The sequence below is a fragment of the Oreochromis niloticus genome, linkage group LG5, assembly GCF_001858045.2.
Source record: "Oreochromis niloticus isolate F11D_XX linkage group LG5, O_niloticus_UMD_NMBU, whole genome shotgun sequence".
Lineage (NCBI taxonomy): Eukaryota > Metazoa > Chordata > Actinopteri > Cichliformes > Cichlidae > Oreochromis > Oreochromis niloticus.
In genome coordinates, this window is record NC_031970.2 from 18,151,830 (window position 1) to 18,166,676 (window position 14,847).

Genomic DNA, 14,847 nt, shown 5'->3' on the forward strand with positions numbered 1-14,847 from the left:
TTGGGCTTCATTTCTGTACTGAACAGTCATTTCAAGATTAGTTAGTAAATAATAATTAGCTAATGTTATTCATGAGACTAAAATCATCTCACTGTGGTAATGTTAATATAATATGGACAATATTATATGTATTGTCAGATTATATATATATATATATATATATATATACGAGTTTGAACTCTGGGTCAAAGATGCAAGTAGCAGTTAATTATATTTCCTATCACCTTAAATCTTCACTCAAAGACAAGTATCTCTGACAGTGTATATACAGATGTATTATATATAAGAGACAAACATTGTTCTTTCAATATGTTGGCATTACTAAATTTGGCTCAATGCTTACATATATGTGTAAAAAGAAAATGTACGAGCTGTGATAACTGTTTCTGATAGAATGAAGATCAGACTGATATATTAAATATTCCTTTACTGGGTGAGAAAATCAGACCATGTCATAACAGCTTTAAGTCATACAGAATAGATATCAGAGCCTTAAACAGGCCGACTTCTGCTAAATGGGTCAAACTGGGCAGAAAGTATACAAACACATAACATCCTTATAGAATATGATGTAACACTATAGATCAACTTACCTCAGAATATATAAAGCATATAAACAATTACAGCAATATGATGCAACAAACACAGCAGTGCTACTAATCCAAAATACTCAAAGCTTCATAGAACTGAAACAAACATTTATTTTTAGCTCCATTCTGCTGCTGATACATACTTTAGGTTTCTGAATATTAAACTTGTTGCTGCCTTTCATAGTGTGCAACTTGAAGGCCCTGAGTACTTTCTCCCACACTGAAAACACTGGAATGATAACATTATTTGAACATTACCTAATAAGACTGATTCAGGACAGACAATTAGTTATGTTAAACTTTCCTAGCAGTCCTTCACAAACAGGGAACAGTCTGTCTATTCTCTCCATCTGTCAGCTGCTGCTGGCTCTTCCTCCTCCTCTTCCTCACACACTGCTGAGTTTGTCCTGGTGGATCATCAGGGGTGCAAAGCCTCACAGATGATGTGCAGCAGTGGGTCCCTCAGTCTGTCCTCACTCTGGACACTTGCAGTTGTCACACATGGAAATCAAATGTGTGATAAGCTGCAGGATTCAAACACAAGTGTAACTTATAAATACATGTTCATACTTTTATTACACAATCAGAGAGAAAGAAACAGAGAGAGAGTGCAGGACAGACAGACAGGTGACAGTCTCAGGTGTATACACTGCTACAAAACAGCACAAGAGAAGGAGGATTTAGTGTTTGTGTTATTACGAGTGCTGAACAAGAAGAGTTCCCAGATGGTACAGTGGACACATGTGTGACTCCTGTGATTAAAGCATCTTTCTTTCAGCTTAACGAGTGAACCGTCAGCTCGTTCAAACACACGTTAAAGTCCGTTTGGCTCGACACCACCGAACAGAGGCGGCAATATAACATAGCTAACATTAACAGTGCAGTGAATCCTGCTTGTGCCGTCATATTCAGGACTGCAAACCGAGCAGCATCACTGACTTTCAGCTTGTTGCGTTTGTGGATATATGACTGACTTTAATTATCCATAAAATCATCACATTCTCTGTAAGATTAAGGTCAACTATTGAACGGCGTATATTTTAAAGTAAAGGCTTTAAAACCAAGTTAGTACAAACATCACTAATGTCACATAACTTTGCCGACATGTGGCCAACAGTAATGTTTTAATGTTCTTCATTATTAAACATTCGCACATAAATATGTGACATAATACTCAGTACTTACTTTTGACTAGGGATGGGTACCGGTGTCGCACCGGTTCTGACATAAACGGTAGTAACCAGACCGAAAAGCAGCGCACATTTCGGTGCTTTATTTCGGTGCTTTTTTTTTCCTGAGCCAATTCTAGCTAATCATTTTACGTTTCCGAGGATAGTAGGTGGGTCCAGGTACGTACGTTCTTTTAGAGCAGAGCTACAGATTAAAAATGCCCAAGGCGAAGCGATCAAATGTCTGGCTGTACTTCACAGCAAAAGATGCAAACTCAGCAGCCTGCAACAAGTGCTTTAAGCTGATACTGTGATACTGTCAAAGGAGGTAACACCTCAAATCTGATGAAACACCTGGCGACGCATAGCGTTTTTTTAAAGCCGAGAAATGCGCCGTGTTTGATAGCTTGCTGCGAGACCTCACACCGTGCACATCTACTGCGGGTGTGGTGCCTGTTATCGGACCTGGAGTTAGCAACATCCCCCAAGAACCCGAAGAGGAGAGTCCTGGCCCCTAGCCCTGTCAGCGTAGCAGAAATGATGAGGGATGATGATGGCAGCAGCAGCCGTTCTCCTCTGCGTGAGTAGCTTCATGTTGTTCGTGTGTAATTAACGTTGAGTAGGCTAACCACGTTATTACATTAATGCATGTAAGGTGAACTAGCAAACACCGTCGTAGTTACATGCGGCTGTCTTCTTGTTTGATGGCAGATACTCCCTTCACCCTGGCCAAAAAGGCTAAAATGACCAAAGAAAAAGTGGAAAACAGTTAAACATGAGAGGTTTTTGGACAAAGTTTGTGTTTTTTCCATTGTTTAAGCACTGCTTCCAGCCAAGAGTGAGACCATATATGCCCTATAGCTGCAGAAAAGGCTAACATTGTTATCTTTTTACAATAAAAACAGCTGAACATGAGAGGTTTTTGGACCAATTTTGTGTTCTCCATTCTTTAAGCACCGGTTTGAGCACTGTTTAAGCACCGGCACCATTTCAAAAGTACCGGTTTGGCACCGGTATCAGATAAACCCTAAACGATACCCATCCCTACTTTTGACAGTTCACTCTTCGGCCGCTTCCTTCTGCTGTATTTTGTGGCAAAATTATCCACACCCACCGCCGCGCTATGAATTGTGGGATATATGGGACCATGAAGCGTGCACCGGACCACGCTTGATATTTGGGGAAATCGACGGCGCATTTGGAGTATGCATTTGAAGTACACTTCGAATTGGGACAGCCGTCGTCGCGTGGCGGTGACGTAATCGCACTTAAAATGCGTACTTCAAGCGTGCAGACCCTGAATTGGGACACAGCCAAGGGGAAGCAAAACCAGACACACTGCCCACAGGACAGGGACTATCAGAATAAAAACAGGAAACACACAGCAGGCACAGAGGCATGGACTTGATACTCGACTGAACAAGAAAGTAGATGTGAAGACAGAACTAAACCTACACTACACATGAGGGGCACAGGAACAAAACCTAAGAACTAGAAATCACAGTGATAGGTTTGTAGCTTGAACCTATTCGCTGGAACGTTGAAGGCAATGTGATTACACAGCAAGCAAGACACGAGTAGGCAACATTCTTTATGTTTCACGTGCACGGGAGAGAACTGGACAGGCGCCGTTCCTTCGCTTGACCCCAGTTGCTCTCGTCCGTTCCCCCGTAACACTGCTCTTTTATTGTGGTTACATGAATATGCATAGGTTCATTAACATATGACATAGGTATACATGTGAACAAAGAATACCGTGTGTGTGTGTGTGTGTGTGTGTATGTGTGTATGTGTGTATCTGTGTGTGGGGGTCAAACTGTGACCCCAGGAAGACTCCCCAGAGCCGTCCATCTAAACAAAAGGCTCTTAGACTCAAACAGATATACGTGTGTTTGCTATACCATATATCAGCAAGAGAAGATACGACCTCTCCTAGGAGGTGTGTGATCTATGCCAGAACACTCTGAAGAGGAGTGAACGCACTCCCCTCTTCATGCTACACAGAGTTGTTACAGACTATTAAGGATCAAACCTCCTATCGCTACACAATCAATTATATACTTCTAAGCATATATGAGTAAATATTTCTAAGCATAAATGACAATCAACAATACAAATCTAACATTTCCCCCCTTTTGACAATTATGCTAGAAAAGTACCCAGTTATGATCACCTCATGTCTGACAGTGTCAATGCAAACATTTTTATACTCAGCATATGTCAATGTACACAGTCTGACAAATATAGTAGAAGTTATCCAAGTTCTCATTGATCTCATCCAATGGTAAACTGCATCCAGTTGAGTTTGTTGTTTGTCAACATGGGTCTCAGCTATCTTGAAAGCTGCAGACGTCTTCAGCACTCTAGTTTTATGGCCTCTGCCAACCCCCATCACCTCACTTCAAGCCTCTGTCCTGTGGGGGATATTTATGCCTCCTCCATTATCCATCCTCTGCAGGAAAACCCCTCTGTGGAAAGGGTGCTGGATCCAGTTATCTTACTGCTGTTATGATCCCAGCAGTCTTCAGAGTGTCATCGTATGCACAGTACAGTGACACAGCATTAGGTGATGTTCATAGGAAACTGCTGTCATCACCACCATAGCTTCTGGTTCCTGTGCTTTTCACAGGATCATGATGCCATCCTTGGACTCCCCCTGCGCTGTCGGTGGAGCTTGGCACGCTCCCCTCATCCTTCAGGTGCCCGTCTGTTGTCCACAATCTCCTCTGTTGGCCTCTGGAAAGCCCCCTTGGCACAGCTCTCATTCCAACGCAGCTTCGTGGTCCTTGCTGTGGCTCCGAAATCTGATCTCATGATGGGCCCCAAACAGCTCGACCTTTGGCCTCAACCCCTGCCTGGAGGCAGCTATGCCTGGAATGGGTTGCTTCTCACTGGGCCTCAGAAGATTTCTCAGGAGATTCCTTTCAGCAATACTTTAACTGCTGCACCTGTATTTCCTTGCTAGGAGGAAAAACTTCTATTTGGAGAGCATGTAAAGCATCATCAAACCACATTCTTTAGTTCAGTGAGCTTCATTTATGGACCATCAAAGCCTCATCTGAACACAGATGCACCACTTGCATAGGTTTAATGCCTGTTGACTAACTGTTAATCACACAAAAATCATAAAAACATAGTTTAGAAAACATAGAAAACATAGTTTCATGTAATTCATGTAATTCTGGACCCCTCCTCTTGACGCATGGACACTCCCATGAGTCAACTCATCAAACCTAGATTCCTGTCTGAAAGAAAAAGGTTAGCTAGATCATGTCCCAGGCAACATCAGGGCGTCTCCCCCTCTGGAGCAGCACCACCCCGGACCTATAACCCTGCAATAAAAGCTGTTAGTGTGTTTTGCATAATAAGTTTGCTCAACATCTGGCTCTGCCTGGAGCCATCATACACACCATCATGGCCTGGAAAACGAGATCTGGAAGTGAAATCAAACTTCACACTTATAAACAATTGTATCATAAGTAGCAATAAAGCACTCAGCATCAGCAGGACAAGTATCATGTTCAGGTTTTCTCAAATCAGTAAACCACAATTATTACCATAATTCACCCCAAACATGGATCATCCCATGTACTCAGTTAGCATTAATGTAATCGGTGACTTCCCTTAAGCAAAGTCACTCCATGTATTTAACACTAGGAGCTCAGTAGTGGCCAGCTAATGAGCCCCATATCAAACTATTCTACAAACACTGCATCTCTTATTTGCTTTCTCATGTTACTTGTCCGTCTCTGCTGAATCCTCTACATGCACTCTTAGAAAAACAAACATTAGCAACACACATGGACAATCCTGGAGGTCAGGCACAAGTTGACAGACCATAAAGTTAGCCATCCATAGCTGTGGAAAGAAGTGACACTAGTTTCAACACAGGGAATGTCTCACATGTTATTCATATCATCAAAGTAACCTTCACATTTCCCCAACAACACAGTGTAACAGCATCACCAACTCATAACCTGTAAACACAGTTTTCTTCACACATGAACCCAGAAATCCTGTAGTAGGAAAACATCAACCAGCTATCCTGGTATAAATCACATGAAGAACTGTAATGCTGTAGAAAAGTTAGCGCTGCGCAGGTGTATACACACTTTCTCACAGTCACCTCTGTGAGCAACACAAGGTAGTGAATAACACCCCTGGTAGATGCACAGACACAGAAAGTGGCATTTAAAAGGTTAAATCATCATGCAACCTCGATGTTGTTGTCATCTTTCTGCTCCTGTAAAAAGAAACACACATAGATTCATCTGCACCTTTGTCAGGTGGGGGTTAACTTCGCACAGTGATGTCAGTCAGTCAGTTTTATTTTCTCTCACTCATTCATTCATGCATTCATTCATTCGTTCTTTGCTGATAGTGGAAACTGTCAGCGGATTTCGTTTCCACTTCTCAGCAAAATGACGTCATTTCAAAAAGAAAAAGAAGAATTTTTGATCGGATTATCTCGCTGAATCCTTTTTTTTGGCAGGGACCTATTTTCTAATTGTCCCAAATAAGTGGCTTTCTCCTGAGCCCATTTTAATTTTGGAGAAACTCACTTGCAACAATTTTCTCGACGACGTGTCGTATAGCGCTTCAGTTCTAATCGTGCAGATCTGCTCAAACAGAGATCATCAAACAAAACTTTCAGTGCACTGTGAAAGTATCAAAATAAAAAGGCCTTGTTCAGTCATGACACATGCTCCTCATCTCAGGAGGGTAAATCATACCATTAGCATGGTTTATCATACCATCATACTAACTGGCAGGCTCAACTTCACAACAAAAGAAAAATCATCAGCTAGATTAATTCAAAACCAACCATCAACCGCACAACACACAACACAAGCCTCATGTCTCATTAGCTATGAATTTTAATCCCTATGTCTGTGCTCTTCACTCATTTAGGCCACAAATTTTATTTAGTTTTCCTTTTTCCCCTTCATCATAAAACATGTGACATGTTGTCATACATTCCACAAAAGAAGTTTGTTGTTATGTATTCAGAGTTGTGTATCTGGGTGCAGGATTCACTCGCACATCACAATAGGAAACTCAGTGTTTAGAGTCTCCACTCTAACACATCCCATTCACTTGTGCTAGAATTCCATCACCTTTCATTAATCTAAGAACCATCAACTAATTTGCATATCAGCTATTAACCCACTAAGATGACAGGACAACAGAAATGCATGTTCAAAATATTATCACAAAAATAGAATTTCCCTCATACAGTAAATTACTTGTGCTGCATCAGTCAGGCAGAAAGCATCTCCCAATTTACTATATTAACAACTAAATTTATTGTCTGATCACTGGTTGGTCAAACCAGAATCTTTTTTTTTTTTTTTTTTTCCCACAAAAGTTAAACTGTTGTCCTGCAACATAGTTAGTTAATTGTCAGCATTGGATAAATTCAGCATTTGATAACAAGTGCCTGTTAAACTGACACTATTTTAACACTGATGAGAGATAACAAGCTGATTTTCATTGCATGTATGTTTGTGTTATTAGGCAGGTTTAATCGATGTCTGTGGAGCTGCATCTCCAGCAGGGCATGTTCTTAAAGCTGCCTTTCCTACACACTTCTCTGCTATTAATTGATCATTTTTTAACTAATGTGCTATGAGTCCACTGGTCTTTGCATCACACGAGGTGACTTGGACAAGATGATAAACAGACTCACATGCTTAAGATGCTGTCTAATCTTCATGAGCTCTCTTGTGTTTGTGTTAGTGGGGTTAATGCATGTTCTGCTTGTGTGTGTGATTTTGTATATGTTTCTTTTTGCAGTGTTTCAGATTCCTTCACAATTCTCCACTTAAGCAGTCAGTTTTCTTTTCCCCGGGTTTGCTAACCCAAATTTTGATTTCCCACATTAAACAACAGCTTTCCTCTGTGTCCTTACTTACTGCTCTCACTCTGTTGTCCTCTCCCACTTCAACAGTCCAATTGCCGGCAGTTCTCCTTCAGCTTTGTGCTGTGTTCCACTGTCTCTTCTTGCCATTTTACTCCGAAGGTGGCAAGTCAAACTCCAACAGTCTCCTCAGTTCTCCTCAAAAGTCCTTTTCACATGCACAGTGAACTTTGCAGCTTGTTGGAAACACAGTGTCATTCATCCAATCAGTCAGGATGATGGGTTTGCTCTTCTTCTCCACTGCTGTTTGTCCACACTGCTGCTGCTTGCTGGGACTCTTTGCTCAGGACTTGCTGCTGTCTCTTTATCTGCCATGTTATTGCTCTTTGGAGCTGCATTCCTTGTCTTCAGGGAGGAGTGAGAGCTCACTTGTGAGGATGAGGGACACATGGAGCTGTAAATAAGTTAGCCAAAAATTGGCCTGAACATTTCCAATAGTGTTAAACTATAACTTTCTTCCGACTGCTGCATATGGGAAATTGATCTAGGTCTGCGTTTCATCTGAAAGTGACAAAACTAAGACATTTCATTATTATTATCACTGCTTGACCAACACACAGAACTCTCCTTTCTTAAAAGCAGAAAATGAGATTGTAGTTGTTCTTGGCTAATAAACACAAAACCTTTTTCCTATTATTTTCCATCTACAATGTAGATTTTGTCTCTTTTCTACTCTTTTTTCTCTTTACACTAGCTGGTGACCTGCAGAATCACCGCTCTCACAATTTGTGACAATTACATTTACACAGCGCACACACACACTGCGACGTCAGGCACATTCACACTCACTTTTTTCATCTGCATAAATAAATCATATGGCTGATGATATGTGCCATGGTGATCCATAAGTATGATCACAAGTTTATTTAATTATTTTTCAACCCAACAAAGCAAATAAACAAAAACATGATGCTGATGCTATGAACACTCTACACATATGAATCAAGATCCAGGAAAACTGCTGCGCATCTGAAAGAAGAAGCTGAACTCACGGATACGCTACATACTCGAGTTATCATAGTTCTCTTCCCCTTTCTTTGATGAGTTCTCAGCCAGCTCCCGATCTGATAATGTGTAGCTTGCTCATCAGCTCAGAAGAGACGGCAACACAACCTCACACAGTGGCTGCGTGCTTTGCCCACAGTGGCAAAGACTTACATTTTCAGCTGCTTCACACAGGGTTCAGCATATTAGTTGTTTTCACAGGTGTGCTCTATATCTCAACAATGGCTCATATTAGGATGACAGTTTTCAAACAGGTCAAGTGCCTCTATGCACGTAATTAGGTAAAATATTTGCCTATTTTACTTCATCTCATATGTCATTGTACTGAATTTGAGCAACCTTAAGCTTAATGCAGATTACTGTTAACAACTGGTTAAATTAATGGTCTGGAGCACAGGCCATTGTTGATCAGGGCAATCTAAAGAATCATCTAAAACATTTTGTGTCAGCATGGGGTGGGGGAAAGCCATTCACCAGAGCATATCTTAACTGCTGCTGATGTGGGCTGGCCTTCTTCACACGCTCTTCAAGGCTGCTGTTTTCCTGAAAACTTCTAACATTTGAGATTCTCCTGTGACTAGTTTACGCTCATAACAGTTATGAGAATACAAATACCTCGCACTGTCCATCCATCCATCCATCCATCCTCATCCGCTTTATCCGAGGTCGGGTCGCGGGGGCAGCAGCCTAAGCAGAGAAGCCCAGACCTCCCTCTCCCCAGCCACCTCCTCCAGCTCATCCGGGGGAACACCAAGGCGTTCCCAGGCCAGCCGAGAGATATAATCTCTCCAGCGCGTCCTGGGTCTGCCCCGGGGCCTCCTCCCGGTGGGACATGCCCGGAACACCTCACCCAGGAGGCGCCCAGGGGGCATCCTTGTCAGATGCCCGAACCACCTCAACTGGCTGCTTTCGATGTGGAGGAGCAGCGGCTCTACTCTGAGCCCCTCCTGGATGGCCGAACTTCTCACCCTATCTCTAAGGGAGAGGCCAGCCACCCTTCGGAGGAAGCTCATTTCTGCCGCTTGTATCCGCGATCTCGTTCTTTCGGTCACTACCCACAGCTCGTGGCCATAGGTGAGGGTCGGGACGTAGATCGACCGGTAAATTGAGAGCTTCGCTTTTACACTCAGCTCCCTCTTCACCACGACGGACCGGTGCAGCATCTGCATCACTGCAGCCGCAGCACCAATCCGTCTGTCGATCTCCGGCTCCCTTCTCCCATCACTCGCGAACAAGACCCCGAGATACTTAAACTCCTCCACTTGGGGCAGGAACTCATCCCCGACCCGGAGTGGGCACTCCACCCTTTTCCGGCTGAGAACCATGGCCTCAGATTTGGAGGTGCTGATCCTCATTCCCGCTGCTTCACACTCGGCTGCGAACCGTTCCAGTGCGAGCTGGAGGCCCCCACCCGATGAAGCCATCAGAACCACATCATCCGCAAAAAGCAGAGATGAGATTCTGAGGCCACCGAAGTGAAAGCCCTCCGCCACTTGGCTGCGCCTAGAAATCCTGTCCATAAAAATTATGAACAGAATCGGTGATAAAGGGCAGCCCTGGCGGAGCCCATCACCCACCGGAAACGAGTCCGACTTATTGCCGGCAATGCGAACCAAACTCTTACAACGGTTGTATAGGGATCGAATGGCCCGTAGCAGTGGGCCAGACACCCCATACTCCCGCAACACCTCCCACAGGACACCCCGAGGGACACGGTCGAATGCCTTCTCCAAGTCCACAAAACACATGTAGACTGGTTGGGCAAACTCCCATGCACCCTCAAGTATCCTCGAGAGGATAAAGAGCTGGTCCAGTGTTCCGCGACCAGGACGAAAACCGCATTGTTCCTCCTGTATCCGAGGTTCGACTAACGGACGAACTCTCCTTTCCAGCACCCTGGCATAGACTTTCCCAGGGAGGCTGAGGAGTGTGATCCCCCTGTAGTTGGAACACACCCTCCGGTCTCCCTTCTTAAAGATGGGGACCACCACCCCGGTCTGCCAGTCCAGGGGTACTGCCCCTGATCTCCACGCAACATTGTAGAGGCGTGTCAACCAGGACAGCCCTACAACGTCCAGAGCCTTCAGGAACTCGGGGCGGACCTCATCAACACCAGGGGCTCTGCCACCGAGGAGTTGTTTAACTGCCTCAGTGACCTCGACCCCAGAAATTGGCGGGTCATTCCCCTCATCCCCAGACTCTGCTTCCTCCTCGGAAGACGTGTCAGTGGGATTAAGGAGGTCCTCGAAGTATTCCTTCCACCGTCTGACAATTTTCTCAGTCGACGTCAGCAGCGCACCGCCAGCACTATACACAGTGCAGGTAGAGCACCGCTTTCCCCTCCTGAGACGCCTGACGGTTTGCCAGAATCTCTTCGAGGCGGTCCGAAAGTCTTTTTCCATGGCCTCTCCGAACTCCTCCCACACCCGAGTTTTTGCTTCAGCCACTGCCCGAGCCGCATTCCGCTTGGCCTGTCGATACCTGTCAGCTGCCTCTGGAGTCCCACAGGCTAACCAAGCCCGATAGGACTCCTTCTTCAGCCTGGTGGCTCCCTTCACCTCTGGTGTCCACCATTTGGTTTGGGGATTACCACCACGGCAGGCACCAACCACCTTGCGGCCGCAGCTCAATGCAGCAGCTTGGGCAATGGAGACGCTGAACATGGTCCATTCGGACTCAATGTCCCCAGTCTCCCTCGGAATGTTGTTGAAGCTCTGCCGGAGGTGTGCGTTGAAGACCTCGCACTGTTGGGAGTAAATTCTTGCAAAAATGTGTTGTCTCCCTGTGAGGCAGTCTCACTTGCTCGGGAACCCATGATAACAACAACCGTGTCACAGACCATGCCTGCTCCGCAGCATTCACACAACAACAACACAAAATAGGCCTATTGTCCAGCACAGTCTGGACTCCGCGGAACTTCTCAACACCTCACAAAGTGGCGGAGAACTCAACGCCTCACAAAGTGGCGGAGGACTCACTACAGTACCTCACAAAGTGGTCTGTACCTATCGCTAGCGAACTTCTCAACGCCTCACAAAGTGGCGGAGAACAACACAACCACACGGTTATAGAGTCGGGCTCTTTGAACTTACTCGGTGTTGCTTAGCGTGTAATATCAGCCTCAGATCCTGCCGATCGCCATTCGTCGAGGAGAGAAAACGGACAGCTCATCCACCGGCCCGATGACAAATTCTCACGTCTCGCTGACGTCAGGGTTCTCTCCTCGGTGAATGCCGACTCCAGGGATCCGGCGTCGAAGGACCAATTAATGATAGGTTTGTAGCTTGAACCTATTCGCTGGAACGTTGAAGGCAATGTGATTACACAGCAAGCAAGACACGAGTAGGCAACATTCTTTATGTTTCACGTGCACGGGAGAGAACTGGACAGGCGCCGTTCCTTCGCTTGACCCCAGTTGCTCTCGTCCGTTCCCCCGTAACACTGCTCTTTTATTGTGGTTACATGAATATGCATAGGTTCATTAACATATGACATAGGTATACATGTGAACAAAGAATACCGTGTGTGTGTGTGTGTGGGGGTCAAACTGTGACCCCAGGAAGACTCCCCAGAGCCGTCCATCTAAACAAAAGGCTCTTAGACTCAAACAGATATACGTGTGTTTGCTATACCATATATCAGCAAGAGAAGATACGACCTCTCCTAGGAGGTGTGTGATCTATGCCAGAACACTCTGAAGAGGAGTGAACGCACTCCCCTCTTCATGCTACACAGAGTTGTTACAGACTATTAAGGATCAAACCTCCTATCGCTACACAATCAATTATATACTTCTAAGCATATATGAGTAAATATTTCTAAGCATAAATGACAATCAACAATACAAATCTAACACACAGAACAAAGAACAACTAGAGAGCTAGACATACAAAACAGACACCAAAACACTAGCAGTCATAAACCATGATGAAATCAAAAATAAAAGTACAAAACTCAAAATATTGGGTCACCTACACAGGACCGTGACACAAACTTGTCACTCCTTTGTTCTCTAAGCTATTGCTCCGGTCGCCTGTAATTTGCATGGAAGTGACACACCTGTCTATAAACACTGAATAGTTGCTCTCCAAGCTGTAGTGAATTTGTGAAAAAACACTTTCTTTGATTCTGATTTCACCTTAACCTCTCGGAGCTGTTGCTGACTAACTGGGGGAACCGGTGGTTGCATCATGTCCAGTATGGCAGAGAAATGTTGAATAATGTGAGGAGCCTATGTAAGATCTGTCATGGTGTTTAGGGTTTATGTGGTGTTTGAGCTTTAGGTCTGTATTTCAATTTTGGGTTTCTTTTCAGGTTTTTTAATCTAATGAGGGAATTCTTTATTCTTGTATTTGGTAGTTTGAGTTTTAGATTCCTGATTCGATTCTTTTGTATTATTCTAACAGAGAGTTTGATGTCTTTTCATATAGTTGAGTCTCTTGCTTCATGGTACTTTTAACAGTACGTTTCAAGATAGTTTGCCATCTAGTGTTGGATTTTCTTTTGCTCCAGATCCTATTTGTGATTTTGTTACAAATCATTACTTTGGGATTTTTTTTTAACCTTCATATTTTTTGGCACTTTATGCATATCAGCTATTAAAGGCCGCCTTTTGTTTACACTATTTGTACTGCCTACGCTCCACAGTTTGTTACCTCAACACACCTAAGCACTACAACCCACACAGCACACCTTGACAGGCAAACCTTTGCTGTTTATAGTACAGAGTTTCAGCAGAGAAATGCTGAATTCCTTCGTCGCTGTCAAGTTTAATATATATTAAATTACAATTAGAAGGATGATTTGAACGACATGTGAAAAGTGCATCCACGAACTGCTTATCACAGTTTTAAATAGAGAGATCTAAAATCTAAAATTGAATGTGTTTCTTCCTTTGCTCTCAGTCTGACAGTTGTTGAGTAACCTTGCTGAGTAATCTTGCTGAGTCATCCTGCTAAACAGATGGGACTGAAAACACACCTCTGCCAAGGTGGATTAAGCAACTGCAGGAGGCCTGTATTGTAAACGAATGTAAAAACTACCCGTCAGAGCTCTAAAATGCATTATGTGGCTCTGGGCAATGTGCCAGACATTTGTTGACTACAGTGTCCTGCACTGTGTCTGAGATCGAGTCTCTGCAGAAGGAGGTGGAGCGGCTGCCGTCAGCCCTGAGTATGCAGCTTCAAGCTGACCATGCAAAGTAGTTAGAGTGAGTCTCACTGTACAGATCTATGACCATTATGTTAGATGACCCTATCTCTATTCTAATAATATCTAGATCTGAATGTATTTATATATATATATATATATATATATATATATATATATATATAGGGAGAGAGAGAGAGAGAGAGAGAGATATTGTCAAGAGATGTACTCTGAGACACTTCTTCAGCTGAGAATCAGAGAGGAGAAACACGCAGTTTTACTTGCATGCAAGGGCAGCCACAGAGCACCTGCACCTGGAGTGAGGGCTCCGGAACTCGCACTCTGCCACTGCCCTGGTCTTTATTTATACACAAGAAGAGTAATACAACAGTGAATACGTTTGTTCAGTGGAATGTTGATGTGTGAGCATGTGCGGATATGTGTGTGTGTGTGTGTGTGTGTGTGTGTATGTGCGCATGTGTGCGTGTGCCAGGAGAGGCTCCTCTACCTGGTACAAAGTGAAACTGCTTATTAAGCTCTTATCTAGCAGGTACTGCTCCTTCCCTGCATGATAACGGGTCACAGTGAAACAAAAACAGTCTTAGTTATAAAGAGGTCATCATGCAGTATTCTATCATATGCAAACTTATATTATTAAAAGATTATACTGACTACAATTTTCTATTGACATATATATACAAATATAGATATGTTGGCTATATGAAGGCTGCATGACCCACCCACCCAACCCTGAATTCTGACCCCTTGTTAACAGGACTCTGACTTACTTAAGGCCTCTGGTTTTTCCCAACCAGTGTGTAACTAGAGCTGGGCGATATGGGATTTTTTCATATCACGATATGTTTTTTTCATTTCAGGCGATAACGATATATATCACGATATAAGCCAAATAACTATATTTGAAATAATCAGCAGCTTGTTTTGATTTAAATATTTATTTCCCATAATAAGGTCAACAGGGTAGATGTACTTAAGGAACATGAGACTTTTTCAG

At 43.7% G+C, this 14,847-nt stretch overlaps 1 protein-coding gene across 5 annotated transcripts in view; it reads left to right on the forward strand.

Annotated features, from left to right (window-relative positions):
* si:dkey-264d12.5 (golgin subfamily B member 1) overlaps nucleotides 1-14,847 on the forward strand; it is a 45,346-nt gene that overhangs the window by 24,686 nt on the left and 5,813 nt on the right. The gene's annotated exons all lie outside the window — the stretch shown is intronic.